General features: G+C 49.1%; 1 long non-coding RNA gene across 1 annotated transcript in view; it reads left to right on the top strand.

The window, feature by feature from the left end:
- LOC113900988 overlaps positions 1 to 1606 on the top strand; it is an 80462-nt gene extending 78856 nt beyond the window's left edge. Inside the window, exon 10 of the long non-coding RNA XR_003513274.1 lies at positions 1305 to 1606. This is a non-coding gene — a long non-coding RNA (uncharacterized LOC113900988). The remainder of the gene's footprint in view (positions 1 to 1304) is intronic.
- The last annotated feature ends 23045 nt before the right edge of the window (positions 1607 to 24651 follow it).

The raw sequence follows: 24651 nt of genomic DNA, 5'->3' as shown, positions 1-24651 counted from the left end.
TGTAGTTGTGGGGCGTGGGCTTCTTGTTGCGGCGGCTTCTCTTGTGCAGCATGGACTCCAGAGCACAGTCGCTCTGCAGCATGTGGGATCTTCCCGGACCAGGGTTTGCATATATGTCCTCTGCACTGGCAGGCGGATTCTTAACCTCTGGGCCACCAGGGAAGTCCCAACTTTGCTATTTTCAAGTAGCCTTTTTGTAAGAATCATGTTTAATCTTAAAGATGCTTGTTTCTTAATTCTTTTGAGCATCTACTCAAAGCAAAGGAAGAATTGTGGAATTATTCAGATAATTCAGACACAAATGCCGGTTTTCCTTTAAACGTGTAGACAGTGGGAGAAAAGTGTAGCTACATCTGCCGTGTGTGTTTGGAATACTCTTTTGGCCTTACCCTCAAGCCAAGTCGCCCATCGGTGGAAACACATTCGTTATCTGTCATAAAAATGGGCCTCAGCTTTCGGCCCAAAGTGAACAACTGTTTTTCTTTGGTGTTCACAGTAGTGAGTAATTTGGTATTTACACGCTTCGATCCATCATAGTCAACACTGATCACAGAGAAAGATGGAGGTCCCCATCTGGGTATAAGGTGACTCCTGCTTGCGGGCCTCTCTACCTGTCCAGTTTCAGTACCTCTGTTCCCCAAGGGACCCCGTGCTGCAGGGAAACCTCCTCTGTGTTCTCACACCCGGCTGGATCATTGCCTCCTCCCCTTCCTCCTCCTGGGCTTTACATCAACTATGCACTCCTGACCGTCTCCTGACTGCTCCTCGGACAGCAGCCTTCCTGTGTCCTCAGGGGAGCCCCCTCCATCCGCATCTCCTCCTTGCCCCCTTTCTGACTCATCCACCTTCTACCCTATCCTGTGCTGAGAAGGGCATCTCTCCTTTGGGCTCTCATTTCCTCCTCTTCACGTCTCTAAAGGCCCACCTTTTTCTTTCAAGGGCACAGATATTCACAGAGAGACTCAACTGTGATTGGTCCCTGCTGGGATGGTGAGAAAATGCAGTTCCAGTGCTCGTGGGGCTTACATTCTAGTGGAGGAGAAAGTAACAATCAGGCATATAAAAGGATACCAGGTGGAGTGGTTACAAAAATATGCAGGGGTTTTCCTGTCTGACTTTCCCAGCACTCTGTGAATCCTGAGAGCAGGTCCTGGGGGACCCAGCAAAGAGTGTTCTCGAGGCGGTAGCTTAGGAAGGAATGAACAGTTACAAGGAGTGTTCACTGGACGTCTGACCATCATCCCAGTCTTTCCAGCACTGGAGGATGTAAAAGGAATAAGAGCTAATTTTACTTGTCTTTCCAGATGGAACATTTTCTCTCCTCGAAGAACATCTCGGTGGCATTTTCAGAGATGAAATGAAGTCTTCCCTCTGATTGGAAAATCAGTGTTGGTTCATACAGACAGGCACATCCCTACAAATGTCTTTTGTCTGCCGATGACGCACCACTTACGTCAGTTGCCTGCCAGATACGTGGAAAATGACGGTTCTGTACTACAGGTTTTCATTCCTATTAAATGCTATGGCATGTGATCTTGAACAAACGTTTGTAGTCAATGTTTGATCAAAAGCCCGATTCGATCAAGTAAATAAAGCATTAGAAAAAATAATTTCCTTCCTTTTGCTAGACGAAACCCATTAAGATGCTAACACAAGTGGCTCAAGACAAGGGGCTTTGAAAACAACAAAATGAGTGAGACCCATCGCACATTTGCATTCGGAAATTAATTGTTGCCCTAATTACTTGCTGGTAGAAGCATAAATTAAGCAAATATAACTTAGAGGACGGAGAAGGCAATGGCACCCCATTCCAGTACTCTTGCCTGGAAAATCCCATGGACTGAGGTGCCTGGTAGGCTGCAGTCCATGGGGTCGCTAAGAGTTGGACATGACTGAGCGACTTCACTTTCACTTTTCACTTTCATACAGTTGGAGAAGGAAATGGCAACCTGCTCCAACATTCTTGCCTGGAGAATCCCAGGGACGGTGGAGCCTGGTGGGCTGCCATCTATGGGGTTGCACAGAGTCGGACACTAAGTCGACTGAAGCAACTTAGCAGCAGCAGCAGCAGCAACTTAGGGAAGGTTTTCGACACCTACGGGTCTCTCCCCTCTAGAGGAAATTGTCATAATGGTTCGGTGTGAGAGTTTCCTTTTGCTGTCTTCCTGTGATGGAGGGAAGACAGAGGTTGAAACGGAGCCCATGGAAATGAAACAGACTCCAGAGAAGGAGACAGATACTTCCCAGGTGGCTCAGTCCGTAAAGAATTTGCCTGCCAATGCAGGAGACGTGGGTTCAATCCCTGGCTGGGGAAGATCCCCTGGAGTAGGAAATGACAACCCACTCCAGTATTCTTGGCTGGGAAATCCCAGGGACAGAGGAGCCTGGGGGGCTACAGTCCGTGGGGTTGCAAAGAGCTGGACATGACTGAACGACCAAACCACCACCACCACCACCAGAGAAGAAGACAGACGCAGGTGGGTACTCGTAGTTTTTCCCTGTAAACCGTGGATGGACTGCAACCAATGCAGCACGGTGGGAACAGGAGCAGCTTTGAAATATTACTGTTAAGCGGGACTCCGCCACCCCAACTTGGAACCAAGAGGTTGAAGATGCAGTTAGTGTGGAGCGGTATTCATCTTGATGACATCAATAGGATTGCATGGTTGGAGTGCTGGCTCTGCCGGCTTTCTGGAACACTGTGTCCGTAGGGCTAGAGGTTTCTGGCTCTGGCTGGAGTATTTCTTGCTGTTGCATAATTAGGCATATATTATCAATGACCTCTCTCAAAAGCTTAGGAAGCAGCACAATGATGCTGAACAACAAACAGCTCCAAATTTCAATGACTTACATCATTAAGCCCCAGTTCTGGGGCTTTGGGTCAGCTGCGGCTGGGCCAACGTGGGCTGGGTTTGGTTGGGCAGCTCTCCTCCAGGTTTAGGGGCCAGTTGGGACAACCCTGCTTCGGGCTGCAGCTGGAGCTCAAGTCTGTTTCATCTGCCTTTCATTCTGCAAGGATTGTCTGAGGGCTTAGAACCGTATAGACTGATCTTTCCAAGGTGAAGGCAAATGCTCTCAGAGGAGTGAGTGTAAACACGCATGCATTAAGGTCCAGACTCCAAATCTACATTCGATATATCTGCCCACACGTTATTGGCTAAAAGAGGTCCCGTGGGGCCTCAACATCCGTGGGATAAGGAAGTAAATTCAAGACTTCCTTGGTGGTCCAGTGGCTAAGACTCTGAGCTACCAGTGCACGGGACCTGGATTCCATCTAGTTCCCTGGTCAGGGAACTAGATCCCACACGCCACAACTAAAGATTTCCTGAGTGTTGCATTGAAGATTGAAGATCCTGTGTGCTGCAAATAAGACCTGGCACAGCCAAAGAAAGAAATAAAAATAAATATTTTAAAAAAGAAAGTAAATTCATGCCAAGGAAGTCAGTATTGTATGTGTTTGGGGCATGCAGTGAATGTTTGCTAAACAGTAATTTAATCCACCATGACTACACACATGCTTAGTCGTGTCTGACTCTTTGTGACCCCATGGACTATAGCCTGCCAGGTTCCCCTGTCCATGGAATTTCCAAGGCAAGAATACTGGAGTGGGTTGCCATGCCCTCCTCCAGGGGATTTTCCCAACCCTGGGATGGAACCTGCATCTCTTGCATTGGCAGGCAGGTTCTTTACCACTGAGCCTTCTAGGAATCTAACCTATCATGAATACCTGCCTGTAAAAGAAGATCTTTATTTTCCGATTGAGGTCTTTCCGCAGAAACTGCTTAAAATTTGCTCCTTTTTCTTTTCTGATGAGTTTGTTAGTTATAACTGAGTGAGACTAGTCAGAAAGACCTTCTCTCAGTAGGACAGAGAATTTAGAAAGAAACATGGGCCAGCCTCCAGCAACAGTGGCCTGGGGTGATATGGTTGACTCTGCATCCTGCTGTTGGGATGTGGGTGTGCCGGCCTGACTCGGCTCGTGGCAGCGAGTGGAGCTGTTGGGGACAGACCGGCAAGGCAGGAATCTGGCCGGGCAGGAATCCCACCTTAGCGACTGTGTGTGCAACTCCCCTGCTCTGATGACAGCACCTCCTCTTCCCTGTCACCAACTGGCAACTCGCAGCAAAGGATGTTTTTCTGATCATTTTGCACTCATTAAATGCAGCTGTCACAACACGGGATGCGAGGATGCATGCAAAACTTTCCTGCCACGTCAAAATAAAGCTGAAGAGCATTTAAAAAAGGAGCTGAACCCTTTGAAGCTGATTCTCAAGGAATATAGGAAATTTCGCCTTTTGTTGTTGACAATTGAAAGTGTTCCCTTGCAACACAAATTAAACCTTGGCCTGAGCAAAAAAAGCATCATCATTCATCAAAAATCTGCAGCAGGAGCCATTTGGCCAAGCAGTAGGCCAAGTGCGATTGTGCTGCTCCTGAGTCTCCATGACCCAGAGGCGCCACGTTCATGGGCCTGGCTGGTCCCTGATAATGGTTCAATGGGCTGAGTGGTTCCTTGACTCTTGAAGAAGTGTTATGAGAATGAAATCTCCACACCCCTACTGCATACCCCATTAGAGAAGAAAGCCAAAAGAATGGATTCTGGGAGCCTAGCACACACTGACTGAACTGGACTCCCCGGGTAGAGGCGAGGGTCTCCCCGATCTTGGTGTGGTCATCAGAATTCCCTTCTGATTCCAGGTTCCCATGGGCCTGCTTGCAAACCAGTGTAAAGGACTGTGTGCTCACTAATGTGCTTCCTGATGCAGTTGTGTGTGTGTATGTGTGTGTTCAGTTGTGTCTGACTCTTTGTGACTCCATGGATGGTAGTCCTGGAGAAGGAAATGGCAACCGACTCCAGTATTCTTGTCTGAAAAATCCCATGGACAGAGGAGCCTGGTGGGCTACAGTCCACGGGGTCCTAAAGAGTCAGATATGATTGAGAAACTAAGCACGCACACTTGGACTGTAGCCCACTGGCTCCTCTGTCCATGGGATCCTCCTGTCAAGAATAATGGGGTGCATTGCCATTTCCTTCACCAGGGAATCTTCCTGACCCAGGGATCAAAACCTGAATTTCTTGCATTTCCTGCATTGGCAGGCAGGTTCTTTACCACTTTGCCAGTTCAGTTCAGTTCAATTCAGTTGCTCAGTCGTGTCTGACTCTTTGCGACCCCATGAATCGCAGCACATCAGGCCTCCCTGTCCATCACCATTTCCCGGAGTTCACTCAGACTCACGTCCATCGAGTCGGTGATGCCATCCAGCCATCTCATCCTCTGTCGTCCCCTTTTCCTCCTGCCCCCAGCCCTCCCAGCATCAGAGTCTTTTCCAATGAGTCAACTCTTCGCATGAGGTGGCCAAAGTATTGGAGTTTCAGCTTTAGCATCAGTCCTTCCAATGAACACCCAGGGCTGATCTCCTTCAGAATGGACTGGTTGAATCTCCTTGCAGTCCAAGGGACTCTCAAGAGTCTTCTCCAACACTACAGTTCAAAAGCATCAATTCTTCAGCTCTCAGCTTTCCTCACAGACCAACTCTCGCATCCATACATGACCACTGGAAAAATCATAGCCTTGACTAGACGGACCTTTGTTGGCAAAGTAATGTCTCTGCTTTTGAATATGCTATCTAGATTGGTCATAACTTTCCTTCCAAGGAGTAAGCGTCTTTTAATTTCATGGCTACAGTCACCATCTGCAGTGATTTTGGAGCCCAGAAAAATAGTCTGACACTGTTTCCACTGTTTCCCCATCTATTTGCCATGAAGTGATGGGACCAGATGCCATGATCTTCGTTTTCTGAATGTTGAGCTTTAAGCCAACTTTTTCACTCTCCTCTTTCACCTTCATCAAGAGGCTTTTTAGTTCCTCTTCACTTTCTGCCATAAGGGTGGTGTCATCTGCATATCTGAGGTTATTGATATTTCTCCTGGCAATCTTGATTCCAGCTTGTGTTTCTTCCAGTCCAGCGTTTCTCATGATGTACTCTGCATATAAGTTAAATAAGCAGGGTGACAATATACAGCCTTGATGTACTCCTTTTCCTATTTGGAACCAGTTGGCGCCTCTTAAATTTCTTGTTTTCTAAGTGTCAATCTTTTTCTTAAATATTTGATTGTGCTGGATCTTCGGTGCTGCACATGGGCTTTCTCTAGTTGTGGTGAGCGAGCTTCTCATTGCAATGACTTTGCTTTTTGTGGAGGATGGACTCTAGGCCCTCAGGCTTCAGAAGTTGTGGTGCATGGGCTTAGTCGCTCCACAGCATGTTGGATCCTCTCAGACTGGGGATCAAACCTGTGTCTCCTGCACTGACAGGCAGATTCTTAAACAACTGGATCACCAAGCAAGTCCCCAAGTGTCAGTCTTAACTTTAGACCCCTCAAACGTTGACCCTGGATTTTGCTCCTCCGGAAAGTCTCTCCCTTTGAGATAAGAGGAGAGCGTCCTGCCAGCTGAAATGGGCCAGATCTGTAACACCTGATGCAGTGGGTCCTCTCTCTTGGCACTTCCTCTCTTTCTTCATCGTGCTGTGCACACAGAAAGGCCCAGCACACATCCTTGAGGTACAGATTTTTATTTGCAATTTTGAAAGTCTATTTTACTATAAGCTTTCTTTGCAGTTAAAAAAGAACATGGCTCTTTGTACTTTGAAGTAGTCCCCAAAATAAGAGTATATTTATTCTCTTAACTCCATCATGGCTGGTTAATTTTGCAGAGAATTTAGAAACCACAACCATATACATGCTTTCAATGCATCATACAGTGTGACATATCTATCTTTTGTTTTTTTCTATAAAACTTCATTAATAAAATATTTTGGAGCAAACAAACAAAAAAAGCTAACCGTGTGGTGGGCTGGGTAAGGGCCACTGGCTGTGCTCCCTTTGTGGAACCCTGGTCCACCTGGACTGTGATCACTGTTGCGATGACTCTGCTCAGGGGTGTCTATCTGGCATCCCCCTAGACTGGAATTTGTGAAGTAAATACTGGGGTTATCACGTGTGTGGCCCTGATGGTGTGATGCAGGGCTGGTTCTGAAGCCTGGTGGAGAGCAGAGGGGAGAAAGGAAAGAAGAAGGGGGCTTCTAGGGGTGGGCACATGTCCACATCAGGAGACACAGATACAGATGTTCAGCCCCTCGCTGCCCCCTCCTCCACCTCTAGGCATACACCCCAGCCTTCTGTCTCATGGGCAGGAGTTATCAAGAAATAAGAGCTGCATTTATGTTGTGGGTCTTCGTGGGTCTTGGTCAGAGTACAGCCAGGAAAACCTCCCTACCTAGACATCGCTTATCTTTCAGGGTCCACCTAAGATCGCCTCGGATAGATCTAAAGGGGGCAGGAGGATGGGGTGGGCTAAGTCCCAGCCCCATGGCCCTAGAGCAGAGAGAGAAGGGCAGGTATACTGGCCTGGTGACCGTGAGAGCACATCTTTAAGTGACCCACAGCTGGACGCACGACTATGGGCTCTGATGGCTGCATCTGCCTCACCCTGGATTCTCGTGCTTTGGGATGACCTCAATGGGGATCCCAAGGAAGAAAATATAAGACACTGAGGTGCCGGCTTCCCTGTGATGCTTCACGGGTGAGAAGACCCACAGCCTGGAGAGAGATGATGAGTGTAAAGGAATCGTGGGTGAGAAGCTAGTATTCTCTGGTGTTTTGGGTGTCGTGCTGGACACTGAGCAGAGATCAGAAAGGAGATGTCAAGGGGGTGGTGGAGGATGGGAATGTGCAGAGCCTGGGGTGTGGCCCTGTCCCAGGCGACCCGTGAGGGACCAGAGGCCCTCCATCCTCCTACGAAGTGAGGAACCCACCTACTGCCTGCTTCGTTTATACACAAGCATATTTTGGCTAGATTTGATTTGAAGTTAGTAGAATCTACTAGGGGCTTCCCCAGTGGCTCAGCAGGTAAAGAATCTGCCTGCAGCACAGGAGACACAGGAGTTACCTGTTTAATCGCTGTCTCGGAAAGATCCCCTGGAGGAGGGCATGGCAACCCACTCCAGTATTCTTGCCTGGAGAATCCCATGGACAGAGGAAGCTGACGGACTACAGTCCATGGGGTCACCAAGAGTCGGACACGGCTGAAGCAACTAAGCACAACACACAGAATCTATTTGATTTGAATTTATCAGATCTAGTTCATTGACTCTTGGAGAGGCAAGGTTGATTGTGTCTCCTGCTTGCAAAAGGCCTCTTCTGGGATCACCTTCCTCCCTGCTGACTGTCCCCCTTTTCTTTCTGCACCCCCACCCCCATGGAAGCCTTTCCTGGAGGCTGTCCTTGGAGATCCGGTTTGAAGTTGGTCTCTCCCCTCTATCATGTCCTATCTTAGGCTCCTGCTGTGTTCCCTGCTAACACGAATTATAGTTTGTAATTAGCTCGTGTCCCTGTTTCATTATTTGCTTGCCTCCTCCAGGAGGACAGGGTGGTGCTCAGAAAGGCCGAGCCTGGTGTTTAATGGAACCGACGCATGAACACGGCTGAGTGGATATCACAGCATATTGTATAAAGCTGAGTAAGATCCATTCCTTTTCTCCAAGACTTCAGAATATCGGGAGGAGCCACACAAGCAGATAAGGATCAGAACATGGCAGGACAGTTCCTATTTTGAGTGATAGCACAGAGCGCTTGCGGCTGCGTGGCATGGGCTGGTGTGTGGGGAGGGTCTGCTCTTCCTCAGGTGAGAAGGGCCAGCGGAGAAGCAGGGCCGGTTCGTGGTGTCAACAGAAAGAGGAGCAGCCTCTGCCCGCAGCTGAGAGATGCTCTGCCTGCTCTGTATTCTGACCCCAGTGATGTTGTGTGTACACATGTGCAGTGTGTGTTGTGTGTGCATATGTGTGTATGCGTGTGCATGCACATGTACATGTGTTTGAGTGTGTGTCTGCATACGTGTGTGTATGTGTGTGTGTGCGCACCCTGAGCCTGGAGTAGCAGGTGACTTTGGTGTCGTGGGCAGGTGCCAGCCTGTTGGTGGGTTGCCCTGGTATCTTCTGGTCTGCCTCCTGCTTCTGTCCCATCTGTTCCTCCCTGAAATCAAGCTGACTATACTGTGTCCTTCTCGATGGGGACCCACATGCCTGTCATCCCCAAGGGAGTGACAGTCACTGACACCCAGTCCAGAGGCCACCCAGCCAGTGTTCAACTATATTAGTCATGCCTCTCTTAACGGGGCTGTGGACATACCTTTCATTTCAATAAGGGAACATTCACAATTTGGTATAATGGGGACCTTTTCTGAGTATTCCTGAAAACTGTGGAGGATAATTCAGAGGGCTTTGGGATTTGCTGAAACCATAAGTAGGTCTCTGAGGGTTAACAGCGCTGGCCTGGAAGGGGACCCTGACATGGCGACTCCCGGGAAGGACCCAGCCTGCCCCCGAGATTTAGGGCTCTTTAGCACAGGGAGGACCACCCTGGCCTTGGGAAGCACTAGCATTGATTCCTACATTACTGAGCGCTTCAGAAAACACAGTGTCCCTGATTCCCTTCTTGGAAAGATGGAAACTTTAATGTGCAGTTAATTAAATGTTGTGTTGATTTGCAAGCCCTGAGCTCTCAGAGGCCCCGGGGAGGTGGAGGAAAGTTGAGAAATCAAACAACGGGAGGACTGCCTGTCCCCATCTGACCACAGACAGGGCGGCACTGTTTGCTCCCGACGCCCAGGGGGCGATGCAGGCGCCCGGTGACAGGGACCGGCGCTTCAGGTGCGGTGCTCCCACTCTGTTTACAGCAGAGACGGAGAGGAGCCGGCAGAGCCCTAGGGGGAAGGAGGCTGGCTCGACCCTGCCTCTCTCTCTGCCGCTTGCTTTCAGAGGCATTATTTTTTTTTCCCCTTAGTGCTTCGGCACTTCTTTGTACTGAGCAGAGCTGTGTCAGGCTGGAATCTTTTCACACAAACTGAAGAACCCAGCTGTGGCTCTGGATCAGCCTGCAGAGATGCAAGCCTCTCGTGGCACTGCAGTTTCTGGGGGCGGCTCGGCCGCCCAGGTGGGCTTGCTGTGTCCAATGTGGTGCTGGGTGTCTGGGTGGCCGGGATGCTGTGCATGGGTGGGTACCAGGAGGCCTCCGAGGAGAGGGAGGGGGGAGGGCTTGCTGGAAATCTGAGCCCCCAGGATGGGAGGCGGCATGGGGCAGGCCCCCAGAGCCCACTTTTCCTTTCCTGCTCCCCCCCCAGCATTTTAGGGATGGGGGCACGCAGGCAAGAGATTCAGTGGTTCGATTTCTCGAGAGAAATCATGGTTTGCTCCAAAGAACGAGCACCTGTTAACAGTGACAAGCTTATCATCCGCTTGGCCCTGGCGAAAGGCACAACTTATGTAGTTACCAAATGACAACTTGCAGGGTGATCTGCCGCCAGAGCTGGCTTTCCTGAACCCCACGCCTGGCAAGAATCAGGCGCCAGGACCCGAGGCCCATACGCTTGTCTGGTATTTGAGTGTCCCAAGCCCTCACCTGCTGCCCTTCCTTGCGGTCCTCTTGTTTGAGATGCCCCAAAGAGCCGCCCAGGCTTCTGGGCCTGACTTTGGAAAGGGTTGGCAATGTGACTATATTCTTATTATGAATAAAAATTTTAAACCCAAGCTGATAAACATATTTTTTTTTCGCACTGAATTCATCAGGAATACATTAACATTTTCTAAAAGGTAAAGACAGAAGAAATGAAAGAATTGTAAGGAGTACATTAGGAGGTACTTGGCCATTAGGATCCCTGTTGCCATCAGCTCCCGTGCACACGCCAGACCGTCACCCCGCAGAACTCGGCGCTTGGGGAATTAGCCTGTGGAATAATTATCACCCCGGATGAACACACTCAGAGCTGGTTCCCGTGTGTGGCGAGCCATTCATCCTAAGAAAGAAATCTGGAGTGAAAGCTCACAGCATATTTTACACAGGTTCTGCAAAAGGATCCAGGCAAAACAGGCTTTGCAACATTAGTTATGAGCATATATGGGAAAAGCAGTTACTTTCTGTGCTGACATATGGCTGACTTGGTACCATGCCCAGGAATCTCAATGCTCCCCCCCACCCCCTCCGCCCAGGAAGGGTGAGCCCAGGCTTCCTCCTTCGCCCCGTTGTCTCTGGGACCCATGGCACAGGCAGCTTGTGGCTAGATCACCGGAGAAGTAAAATCGCATCCGCGCGTGCCAAGACCAGGCTGCTGTGGGCACCGGCAGTTGGCAGGTGCCACCATCCCCGTCGGCGATAATGATTTTTCCTAAATCAGGGAAATTATGAATGGAGCCCAAACCCATCTGCTTAGCATTCAAGCGCGGGGACGGGCCCTAGTAAACAACGACGGTGGCGACAACACAAAAGCACAGGAGCGCTTTTGTCCTGGGGCTGCTTCCAGTCTCCGAGGATGGAGATTTCATCTTGTTCTGATAATATTCCATAACCCATGCAGACGCACCTCCGAAATGTCTAGCGTGGGGTTTTGTTTTGGGAGAGACAGGGGCACGTGGCCGCTGGAGATCAGGGTGCTCACCCATTCGCTCCCTCGTTTATCTGAGCCTCACTTGGTTCACTGACACCTTCCTGAGAGCCAGTTCTGTCCTCACCAGGGGGATGCAGAATGACCTTTGCCTTTAAGGAGTCAGTCTTAAAACAATGACCTGTTTATGTATGTATTTATGGCTGTGCGGGGTCTTCGTTGCTGCGTGGCTTTTCTCTGGTTGTGGAGACCGGGCGCTCTTCTCTAGCTGTGGCTGCTGGCTTCTCACTGCGTGGTGCGCGTGGGCTCAGTATTTGCAGCACGAGGGCTCACGAGTTGAGGCTCCCGGGCTCTAGAGCGCAGACACAGTACTTGTGGTGCACCAGCTTAGTTGCTCTGCGGCACATGGGATCTTCTCAGACCAGGGATTGAACCCATGTTCCCCTGCAGTGGCAGGTGGATTCTTTCCCACTCGGCCACCAGGGAAACCCAGGGATCAGTCTTGTGAGGAGGACAGATACTACAAAGCCACCAGGTGATGCATGATCCATTTGTGCGGAATCCTCAGAGGGAGTGAGAACCCTTTGGAGATTGGGAGGCTTCTTCCCCACCTGGGAAGGCAGGGAGCACGTCGACCTTCTGAGTAAGGCTGAATGGTGGTGGAGAGGGCCATGCCTCTTGGTCAGGGCCCACCTGGCTGAGCTTCCAGGTTAGGATGCTTCCTATCTGCCCCCAAATGAGGGATCCCCCTTCAAATCTTGGCTTCCTTGCTTGTAAATCCAAGCTGGTGATTCTTCTTCCTGGGGATGTTCTGGGGCTTCAGTGGGGAACTTTGTGCAAAGAGCTTCATGGGGGCCCCAGTGGTGGTGGATGCAGATGGCGGTAGCTGGTGTTACTGGGAGAAAAGGAGCCCCCAGGGGTGTGGGGTCCTAGATGTTCTTCAGCATAAGGAAGACCCTCTGAGGTATTTTTTTTGTGAAGGACACTTGGGGGTCACTTATGACCTGGATTAGGAAAGAGAGGCATGGGGGCATGAGCTGAGGCTGCGAGAGCAGGAAGGGATGCTGAGGCCACTGGACGCATGCTCACGAAGCCACTCTGCGGCAGGGACGGGGCGGGGAAGAAGTGGATTGGAGATGCATTTGAAAAGTGAAATAGACCAGGTTGAGAGAATCTCATAGACAGCGGAGCCTGGTGGGCTTCCATCTATGGGGTCACACAGAGTCGGACATGACTAACGTGACTTAGCAGCAGCAGCAGCAGAGAAAACAGACGGAGAGAGAAGAAGAGCGGGAGAGAGACACGGAGAGACAGAGGCAGAGGAGAAGAGACGGGGGGATTTTCGTGATGACGTTGATGGTGATAACGTAGAGTGAGATGAAGAGGAAGACAAGGAGCAAACAGGGTGGTAAAGCGTGAAGAGGGGTTACCCGCTTTGCCCAGGCCGACAGCCACTGTCCAGATGGCTGCCACTCTTGCCCCCAATCCTGCATCCCTCTGAGCTCCCGCACCTTCCTGAGTGCGGCCTCAGAGATGAGATAAGGCCCCAGCACATCCTGATCTGGCTGGTGCATGCCCCAGAGTGGAGACCAGTGCTCTCCGGAGTCTGTGGTGTGACTCAGGAGGTGCCCCTTTTGTCTTCTGTGATCAGAATCCTCCAACATGTTGGGCACGGCAAGGGGAGGGGCTTTTAAACCTCGATCTTTGGATTCTGATGACACAGCTCATTATATTATGGCCTGTTGCCTCTTCCAGGCTTCCTGATTTGCAAAGATTTTCTTTTCCACTCTTGTTGGGCACACAGGCAGTGGGATAGGGCCTCCCCTGGTGGCTCAGATGGTAAAGAATCTGCCAGGAAATGCAGGAGACCTGGATTCGATGCCTGGCTTGGGAAGATCTCCTGGAGAAGGGAATGGCTACCCACTCCAAAATTCTTATCTGGAGAATTCCATGGACAGAGGAGCCTGGTTGGCTACAGTCCACAGGTTGCAAACAGTCAGAATGACTGAGTGCCTAACGCGTAGGGAAGAGGTACTAGGTGCACAGAGGCTAGTCCTAGAATCATGGGCTATTTGTAAATCAAATGAGCCCTCTTCTCAGGGTCAAGTTCCATTCCTCCATGCACCTGCAGCACTGTCCTCTAAACATGATGAGCAGCACGCAGCCCTCAAGCAAGACACTCTCGATGGAGTAATTTCAGGAAAAAGAGCTTAGATCAGATTGTTGGTCCTTATGCACAGTCACCCGTTCATGCTGGAGCAGTAGCCGGCCCTCCAGAGGTGCTGACCCCAGCAGCCTGGGGCCTGGGAATCTCCCACCTGCCCCAGGAAGTTCTGGACAGGACCTGACCCAGACATGGGCCATCAGGGCTAAGTGCAAGTAGTGCTTGCCTCAGTTTGGGATAAAGCGTCAAAGAGACACAGACCTTTCTCACTTCAATACATTTCCCTAAGGAAGGGTCCAGCAAGATGTTCCCTTTTCATTATTTTATAAGTAGTTGATGGAGAAGGAAACCCCATCTGGGGAGCGTTTTCCTCCCTTCCGTCCCTGTGCTGTCCAAGCCCTTGGAGTGCTCCTACCTGATGGGGCCCCTCTGTCTCCTCCGCTTCCCCAGGAACTAGAAACCATCATCTATCTGTGTCTCCGTGTCCCTGCCCTGGAGGTGGGTTGTGGTGCTTATTTATCTTTAATTTGTTTCTTCTTTAGTGTTTATCATGAGACAGGCCATTCCTCTCAACATCCTTCTGTCTACTCATCCACTTCACTAATTCTTCGTGCACAAGGATGTGTTCAAAACATGGAATTTTTCGGATTCTGTTTTTCATGCTACCTTTAGCCAAATTTCCTTCCCCCGCTGCAAAAGCAGCCCAGAAATCCTTCATGAATGGGGCGATAGTAAAAGAGGACTTGAGACTCAAGGATATTTGTAGATACTGAAGAATGTTCTATGTGTACGATGTATGTAACTCATAAAGTATGCAGACCACAGACATTTTTATTTTTCCTGAAGTGTATTTTGTGCAGAAGCACATTATACTTTAAGTTCTTAATGACAAGACTTAGAAGAGTGACTGGTGAAGAAAGCTCACTTCACACGGCCTCCAGCCCTGGCAGGAGGTGGATGGTTACACTTGGATCTTAGACACCGTGGCGGGCCTGCAGCTATGGATTAAGGGGCTGTGGAGGGCTGTCCCCATCCATCCTCCCCCATCCCTAGCACAGGAGCTGTGTCCTGTTGCCTCCTGCTGACGGAAGAAGGTTCTTTGTCATCTCAGGGTCCTGGGTTTCATGTGGCTGGAAGACACCAGTGATTGTGATAGTTATGGTCTTGGTCCGTCTAGTCAAGGCTATGATTTTTCCAGTAGTCATGGATGAATGTGAGAGCTGGACTATAGAGAAAGCTGAGCACAGAAGAACTGATGCTTTTGAACTGTGGTGTTGGAGAAGACTCCTGAGAGTCCCTTGGACTGCAAGGAGATCCAATCAGTCCATCCTAAAGGAAATCAGTCCTAAATACTCATTGGAGGGACTGATGTTGAAACCGAAACTCCAATACTTTGGCCACCTGATGTTAAGAGCTGATTCATTGGAAAAGACCCTGATGCTGGGAAGGATTGAAGGCAGGAGGAGAAGGGGATGACAGAGGGTGAGATGGTTGGATGGGATCACTGACTCGATGGACATGAGTTTGGGTGGACTTCGGGAGTTGGTGATGGACAGGGAGGCCTGGCGTGCTGCAGTCCGTGGGGTTGCAGAGTTGGACATGACAGCAGCTGAACTGAACAGACTTAAAAAAGATGCACAACATGAAGAGTTGTGAGTTAAGTTTTGTTTGGGGCAAAATGAGGACAGCAGCCTGGGAAACACGGTTTCAGATAGCTCAGAGAAACTGCTCCGAAGGGGCCGAGGGGACGGTCAGTATATAGATGATTTTGGAGAAGGGGGGATACAGGCCATCGCACTTTTTTGCAGGTTTCTGCGGTCATGAGGAACAGTCATCACCATGAAGTATTTTAGTGCTTTTCTATATATAAGGAGGTACAAGAATTTGGCTCATAAAATTGTCTTCTGGAAATATCTGGCTATCTAAAGGCTTGTTCTACCAGAGGACAGAGTGCCTCGTTTCTGCTCTCCACCCTGAACTCCTTTCAGGGAGTGCTGAAGGTCAGCAGCTGCGGCAGCACCTGATTCAGTCCTTGAGAGGGAGATGGCAAGGGCCCATGGCAGTGCCAGTGTGTAGTTGACAGGGGCGACCTTGCTCAGCTTTCTCCTTGGTCCCCTCTCAAGAGGGCAGCAGCCAGTTTCTTCCCCCTTCCCCGCTGGCATTCAGTCAGTTCTCCTCCAGACACCATCTTAGCTCTGAGATCAGATCGTGAAAATCAGTCTTGTAGAACCGATTCCTGCTGTCTTCTCCCATTTCTGACAACTTCAAGTGAATTATCCTGGCCCGAGGCCATGAAGACAAGTTCAAAGGAAAATCACAGATGACGAAAGACACGCAGATATTTTTGTCATCACGGTTGTGGCTTTCAGTCGGTGATCTGAGGGGTTGTTGAGAAGAAATGCAGAAAGTGTTCAAAGGGAAGTGAGTAGTGAGGTCTGGGGGGTTGGCTTGGGCTTGTCTTGGGTTTGAGAGGTGCTTGCATCAGAATTTGCCTGTTGAGGGACTTCCCTAGTGGTGCAGGGGCTAAGATTCAGGGCTCCCAATGCAGGGGGCCTGGGTTTGATCCCTGGTCAGGAACTAGATCCCACATGCTGCAACTGAGACCTGGTGCAGAGTAGTAATTAAATAAATATTAAAAAAAAAAAAAAAAAGAATTTGCCAGGGGCTCACTCTAACCCACCTTCTCCAGGTGGGTGTGAAGACCTTGATGGCTCTGCCAGGCTTCTCTGAAGAGAGGGTGCCAAGGGGCTTGACCCAGGAAGCCAGGGTGGGGGACCCATTGACATGGTTAGGGTGAAGGGCTCATGAGGGTCTTGGTGAATGGATGCTGAGTCCACGCTGCCTGAGATCACTGCTCAAGGACACGGTGGCCTTGGTCATTCACAATGGACCAGGTGCTACTTTGGTCTTTGAATCGCATATTTGAACAACTTAATCCATTTCTCATATATGGAAGAAAACTGCAGTTTAGACCTAAAGACCTGGATACTTCATTATCAGTAACTCTTCAGGTCTTTAATCTCCTGGGGGTCAGGAACTGTGACTTTCAATCTGGGTGTTTCCCACAGCATCCGGTAAGGACCAAGACCTACAGGAGGTCCACGTGCCTGTGAGCTCAGTCGCTCAGTCCTGTCTGACTCTTTGTGACCCCACGGACTATAGCCCACCAGGCTCCTCCGTCCATGGGAATTTCCCAGGCAAAAAAACTGGAGTGGGTTTCCATTTCCTTCTCCAGGGGATCTTCCCAACCCAGGGATTGAACCCAAGTCTCCTGAATCTCCTGGCTTGGCAGGCAGGTTCTTTACCACTGAGCCACCTGGAAAGCCCCACAGGAGGCCCACACTCATGGGCATTTTAGGTCTACTTTTCCCTTCAGTGTAAGCCTGGGAGGGATGTACATTATAACCATGTTTATTGTGAGGCTGAAAAGTTGAGACTGAGGGCAGATATGTGATTGTCCCAAGATTTCATAGCTGGCAAGAGGCTGAGCTGGCCCTGGGCCCCTGAGGTCCCTCCCTTGAGGCATTGTCCTCCTGGGAAGATGTGGGATGAACTGTCTGCTTACTCTCCTCTTGGGTGGACTCCTTGGAGAGGCTGGGGTGGGTCAGCCCGCCTAGACAGACGAGGATCTGCAGAATGGTGACGTCCTCCAGGAAGGACGCGCCTCCCTGCTTCGCAGCCGCCACACCACCATCCTAACCATCCTCATTGTCAGGCCACATTTCTTCCTATTGAACTCATACCTTCTCACTCAAGTTTAAGCCCTGGCTTCTCACTTCTTCCTAGATGTTGGTGAAGAACAGCTGGTTGCAATATTCTGTGTATAAATCCTCAGTTCTTTGAGGGATGAACACACACACACACACCCATACAGATCCCAACCAACCCAGTTCCTCTATATGCCTTCACAGCAACCATCCAAAGAGTTCTGCCTTTAGGATTATTTTTATTTTCCTTTGGAAAACATCCCCCAGATTAATTATAAATTAATCTTCAATTTCTCTACAATAGTTTTTCTTAGTTGATACCATTTCCATAAGTACATTTTGCAATGAAATAGTGGGTCCTTAAATTATGGAGTCTTATGAACTTATTGGTTGCCAGGTGGGAAGTTCAGGGGGAAGAGATAGTTAAAGAGTTTGGGATAGACATGTACACACTGCTGTATTTAAAATGGATAACCAACAGGGACCTACTGTTCGGCACAGGGAACTCTGCTCATGTTATGTAGCAGCCTGGGTGGGAGGGGAGTTTGGGGGAGAATGGATACATGTGTATGTTCAGCTGAGTCCCTTTGCTGTCTACCTGAAACCATCACAACATTGTTAATCAGCTATACTCCAATACAAAATAAAAATTAAAAAAACCCTTAATAACCATAAAAAATTATGGAATTTTAGAGTTTCACCAATAAACTTACAAACTAGAGCTTCTTCTTATAGAAATATATGCTGTGGATAATATGATTTTTGGAAAGAAAGCATCCATGAGCTGAAGAGTTATGTGATAGTATCTCTCTAATCTTAAGGCATCAGGACCTAGGTTTTATTGTTTATTTTTAAAATGAATTTTATTTATTTAGTCCTGCCACTGGGCATGAAGGATCTTAGTTCTCTAACCTGGGATCAAACCTACACCCCCAGCAGTGGAAGCACCGAGTCTTAACCACTGGACCACCAGGGAAGCCCAAGGTCTAGATTTTTAACCTTGGAAAAATGTAGGCCCCATCGCAGTTTCTACCACCTAAGAGAAGAGACTTCCATGTTTGTGCGATTTTTATTTCCATTGTGGATTAATTTTGTGCATTTTTAGGAGATCCTATTCATATGGACTTCCCTGGTGGCTCAGTCCATAAAGAATCTGCCTGCAATGCAGGAGATGTGGGTTTGATCCCTGGGTTGGAAAGATACCTCGAGAAGGGAATGGCAACCCACTCTGGTATTCTTGCCTGGGAAATCCCATGGACAGAGGAGCCTGGCGGGCTTCAGCTACGGGATCGCCAAGAGCTGGACACAACTGAGTGACTGAGCGAATACCTGTACCAGGCTGCGCCGGGTGCAGTTATGTGTTCCAGGTCTAAGACGCTGTGATGTGAACGCCAAGCTGTCATGTTTTTCCAGAACAGACATTTCTGATCCGTGTTTTGCTGGAGAAGCGTCTTGTCTTGTGCAGACTGTACTTACTCGTATTCTCGGCCGCTGCATTTCCCCTGCGGGTAAGGTACAGGAGGTCCCTTCTCTGGCCTCTGCCCGCTGAGTCATCTTCTGTTTTTGCTCCATCGAGTCTGTGAGGTGCTTGCTTGTCTTTGAGTCACATAGAACCACTTGCAGGAAGAGCTCCAGAGAATTTAGGGAAGAAGGGAGGGAGGAGAGATAAGAGATTTGTTTGTTTTCAAGAAGCAAGAAAGCATAAGGAAAATAAAGGCTTTCCCATGTGTCCTCCGCACTTAGTCAGGTGATGTTTTCCTGGGTGGTTTTGCTCCCTCAAGCGCACTCGTTCCTCATCTTTTTTTTTTTTTTAAATCAACTTTTATTGGAGTATGCTGCTGCTGCTGCTAAGTCGCTTCAGTTGTGTCTGACTCTGTGTAACCCCATAGATGGCAGCCCACCAGGCTCCTCTGTCCCTGGGATTCTCCAGGCAAGAATACTGGAGTGGGTTGCCATTTCCTTCTCTAATGCATGCGTGCGTGCTAAGTTGCTTCAGTCATGTCCGACTCTGTGCGACCCTATGGACAGCAGTGGAGAAGGCGATGGCACCCCACTCCAGTACTCTTGCCTGGAAAATCCCATGGACAGAGGAGGCTGGTAGGCTACAGTCCATGGGGTCGCTAAGAGTCGGACACGACTGAGCGACTTCACTTTCACTTTTCACTTTCGTGCATTGGAGAAGGAAATGGCAGCCCACTCCAGTGTTCTTGCCTGGAGAATCCCAGGGACGGGGGAGCCTGGTGGGCTGCCGTCTATGGGGTCGCACAGAGTCGAACGCGACTGACGTGACTTAGCGGCAGCAGCATCAACAGCAGCCTACCAGGCTCCTCTGACCACAGGATTCATAGTTGCTCCAATATAGTAACAATGTTGTGTTAGTTTTGTACAGAAAGTGAATCAACCATATGTCTACCCATATCCCCTCTTTCTGGATTTCCTTCCCATTTAGGTCACCACAGGGCACAGAGTAGAGTTCCCTGTGCTGTACAGTAAGTTCTCATTAGTTATCTATTTTATACATAGTATCAAAAGTGTGTATATGTCAATCCCAAGCTCCTAATTCATCCCCTGCTTGATGTCCATGTGTTTGTTTTCTACCTCTGGGTCTCTTATTTCTGCTTTGCATGTGAGAACCATTTTTCTAGATTCCACATATATATGTTAATTTATGATATTTGAAAGATAAAATTCGAACTAACTTCACTCCGTATGACAGTCTTCATTTTTTAGCATCTCTTGGGAACAGGGCCATGAACATGAAGCCAGAAGCAGGTCAGAGTCAGGAAGAGGGTTCCGGGTCCTTTGTCCAGTGGCCTTGCTCCGCCTGCGTGTCTGTCTTTTCCAGGGGCAGGAGCTGCAGGTCCATCACTTCAGTCACATCACCAGAATCATCCTGATTGACCTCAGGATGAATGACATCATCCTGAATGACAGCACCAGGCCACACCTTCCTTCATCCATTTACATTTCGGACCGATGGCTGAGGGCTCTGGACTCACTATTCAGGAACGCTGGTCACCTGCGAACATTTCTGAGCCCATATCTCATGTAAAAGTTCCATCCCTTTTTATCCACAACGCCTCTCGTCGAGTCCTTGTGTAGTTTTCTAAATAAAATGCTGTAAATTCCTTCTGAGGCCCTGGTGGCATGCGATGCTTTAACTTCCTCATTTGTGGAGCATGCCTGCCTGGACGATCCCATTCCCAGGAGCAGAAGCCACCTGCCTCTGACCTTGGCTGCTCCTTTCTTAGGAGCTCCACTTTTTTTTGGGGGGGGGGCTCCACTTTTAAATAAGTAAATGAAGGGATTTGGAAGACCGTGCCTGGTGTGTTGCGATTCATGGGGTTGCAAAGAGTTGGACACGACTGAGTGACTGAACTCAACTGAACGGAACTGAAGGTCTTTTCTGGGTTTCCCTGATAGCTCAGTTGGTAAAGAATCCACCTGCAATGCAGGAGACCCCGGTTTGATTCCTGGATTGGCAAGATCTGCTGGAGAAGGGATAGGCTAACCTACTCCAGTATTCTGGCCTAGAGAATTCCAAGGACTGTATAGTCCATGGGGTTGCAAAGAGTTGGATATGACTGAGCGCTTTTCACTTTCACTTTTCAAGGTCTTTTCTTTGTTTAAGGATGGATTCATGAAACATAGGGTAAAGGACATGGGCTTTGGAATTTAAGACAATTTGGTGCATCTCCCTGGGCTCCGGCACTTGTTGATTTGTGTAAGATACTATGTGAGTTATGTGCTCTTGTGGGTTCAACTCTCCTGTCTCTACAATGGGTATGAACATGGATGGGTGGGAGGGTGTGGGGGGATGCACAAGAAAGACCCCCACCAGCCACAGGGAGTGTGCACAGCAAGGTACATGGTGCACCAAGGATTTAGTCTAGACCCTCCCAAACAGTGCAAATATGGCAGCTGGCACGCATTAACCCTCCAGAACAACTGGGGTCCGGTGGTTAAGACTTTGCCTTCCAAGGCAGGGGGTGCAGGTTCATTTCCAGTTTGTGCAGCTAAGATCCCACATAGTTTGTGGTCAACAAAGCAAAACATAAAACAGAAACAATATGGTAATAAATTAAATAAAGACAAAAAAGGGTCCACATCAAAAAAAAAAAAAAAGAACAATTAGGTTTATTATATACTGTTACCTTTGGCCTGTGTAAGAGTCTTCCCAACACTGACATGGGTCATAGGAAGACTAAAATACCCCAGATCTCAGAGATGCTGACCTGGGCTTTGTCCTTCTAACTTCTGAATTTCAGCTGTAACCCTTACAAGTTGTCTGATTTTAGAAAAATTTTCCAGACCTCAGCTTCATCATCTGTAAAATGGTTCCAATGAAACCCACCTTGGGGAGAGTTTAGCAAAAAAATTGAATGCTAACAGTCAACTCCTGGCACAGAGTGGGAATTCAACAAACAATTCTTTTTGTTTTTTCTTTTAATTTGACTGCTCCTGTGTGGCCTGTGGGATCTTAGTTCCCCTACCAGGGATTGAACCCATGCCCCTTGCACTGGAAGCACGGAGTCTTAACCACTGGACTGCCAGGGAAGTCTCCAATTCTGCTTTCTTAACATCATGATAAACGAATGCCTGTTCATAAATAAGCTCTGATCACTTTTCTAAAAGAAATCAAGGAAGATTCAGTTTTCCCTACTTTGTTACTCAAAGTATTATTAGATTTTAAAGAAAACAGAGCATAGCCTTCATCCCATAAGAAGACTGAATTTACTGTTTCTTGGCAAAAGAGAAAAAGGCATAAACACAACTGACATCAATTCTCCACACATGTTGCGTTGTCTCCCCGGTTTACAGTTTCTGAAAACCAAAAGTCCATCTGTCGCTAAAGACCTTTCGAGTTTCTAGAAAATACTTTCTAGATGTGGTCGTGCTGCTTAATCTGGCTCACTTCACGGTGCCTCGCACGAGTGCCTCCTGCTGGCACGTGTGGCCAGGATGCTGACTTCTGGCCGCCTCTGCCCTGGAGAGTTAACCCCAGCACGGGTCCCCCGTCCTGTTCACTTAATCACAACCTCCCCCGCCTGTTGGTGCTGACATCACAGCAGAGGCAAGCATGCGGCATGGCACATGGCCCACCTGGAAAGAACAGCCAGGATGCCCTGGACTCCTCAGCACTTACCTCTGTGGTGTTCACACCATCCTACACTCGGGCCGCAAGCTACCCCTCCATTAAGACTGTTACCTGGACACACGCTGTATTCCCTGATGGAGAGTCTTGTGCTTGAAAACAGTAAAAATTTGACTTATTCTTTCAGCACAGGCTTTTTTGGTCTCCCTTTTCTCATAACTTCTAAATGATACACTTCCTATTTCAGTGCAAACATTCTCTTACTCTGTAAAAGGCAGAGACAGCAGACTCTCATGCATTTTGGCCATTTGTGGCATTTACCACTTACGCTGTAAGCAGAAGAAATTCTTCCTGTTTTCCATCTTTAATGATAAAGCCATCAAATGACCAAAGTAAGGCAGATTGAATTCAAATTTCAAGTAATTTCTGGGCCCTCAGAGAGGCAGGAACGTGATGCGTCAGCCCCAGGTCTGTCTTGTGTGGGGTTGGCCCCACCTGTGAAGACTGAGCCTCCAGCCCTGAGCCTCCACCCCGAGCTCAGAAGGCAGGAGGAAGGCAGAGTGGAGGGGTGCCCTGGAAAGCTGCTGCAGACGCCTCCCCGCAGGCTTGTATCACAGCTCCCCAAGCTCACCTGTCCTGCTGGGCAAGGTCTCAGTGAAGCCCAGTCTTCCTATACACAGGCTTCTCTTGTGGTGTGGTTGGCCATTCTCCTCCATCGGAAACACCAAGAATACCATCTTTCATGGCTGCTGTCTACAAGCTGTTATGAAGAGGTGACTCAATAGTACCTACTAAGGCTGGTAAAAGAAGAAAACAGTGTAACTGTACAGCTATTTACAAAAATCGCTGCCAATTAAACAATAGATGAGCTGGAATCCCTGGACAAACTTGGGATGCTCAGCAGTTGTAGTCACAGGGAGTGGGGGGCTGACCCTTGTCAGATGGCCTCCCATCAGTCTTGGAGGATAATGGCATATGGACCAGCTGGGTGTCGAGGGTCACCTGGCTGGAGCTATTCCCCACCCCTTCCTTCCATGCTCCTTCGCTAGCCTAGGTGTGTCAGCAGGCGTATTTCTCAGACCCGTCCTGGACAGCCCTGTGAAAGTGAGAGGCGGGTCCCGCCCTCCTGGCTCCTTTCTCTCTTGAAGTTTTGGTGGCTGGCAGGCTACAGAGAAGTGAATCCGTATCTTCAGTAAGAGAGAGAGGGCATGATGGCTGGTGAGGAAAGAGGCTTGACCACCCCTTGGGCCTCAGGGTTTTCTCTCTGTCCTATGTATATATATATATATATATTTTTTTTTTAATTGAATTTTAAAAATATTTTATTTATTTATCTTTTGGCTGTGCTGGGTCTTCACTGCTGTGCAGGCTTTATCTAACTGCAGTGTGTGGGAGCTACTCTCCAGTTGAGGTGTGCATGCTTCTCATTGCAGTGGCTTCTTGTCTTGCAGAGCATGGGCTCTAGGGCCCTCGGGCTTCAGTAGTTGTGGCTCGACGGTTGCAGCCCTTGGGCTCCAGAGCACAGGCTCAATAGTGTGGTGCAGGGGCTTACTTGGTCTTCCCTGGTGGCTCAGTGGTAAAGAATCTGCCTGCGATGCACGTTTTGTGGGTTTGATCCCTGGGCTGGGGAGATCCCCCAGAGGATGAAATGGCAACCCACTCTAGTATTCTTGCCTGGGGAAATCCCACAGACAGAGGAACCTGGTGGGCTACAGTCCATGGGGTCGCAAAGAATCAGATACGACTGAGCGACTAAACAACGTGAGCTTAATTGCTCTGCAGCATGTGGAATCTTCCCGGATCAGCTATCAGACCCATACCTCCTGCACCGGCAGGTGGATTCTTCACCCCTGAGCCACCAGGGAAGCTCTTTTCTGTCCTCCACTCTCTGATGCTGTTCCTGAGGACAAGGGCGTTCCAGCCACAGAGGGGCAGCTGGTTGCATTTGGAGGCCTTCATTCTAGTGATGAATCCGAACTGCTGGTGAAGGGGCACGGGGGCAGCCCACTCACTCGTACCATCTGTGGTGCGTTTAGAAACCCCCTTGATAGAGAGGGAAACACCAAGGAACTCTGGGCTAGAGAGTGTTCTTCTTTAAAAAGGAAAGCTCTTTCTAACTGCTGGACAAACAGCCAGGGGGTCTGTCTCACTAAATGCCACCTTTCTCAGCTGATTTTCGGAATTTCATTTTCAAAGAAGGAGAAGACTGTCCTGAGCTGACACCTAGTAGAGAGGTAAAGGCTGGTTTTC

The sequence above is a fragment of the Bos indicus x Bos taurus genome, chromosome 11, assembly GCF_003369695.1.
Source record: "Bos indicus x Bos taurus breed Angus x Brahman F1 hybrid chromosome 11, Bos_hybrid_MaternalHap_v2.0, whole genome shotgun sequence".
Lineage (NCBI taxonomy): Eukaryota > Metazoa > Chordata > Mammalia > Artiodactyla > Bovidae > Bos > Bos indicus x Bos taurus.
Note: the sequence above shows the minus strand (reverse complement) of the source record. Positions and strands in the feature narration are given on the sequence as shown.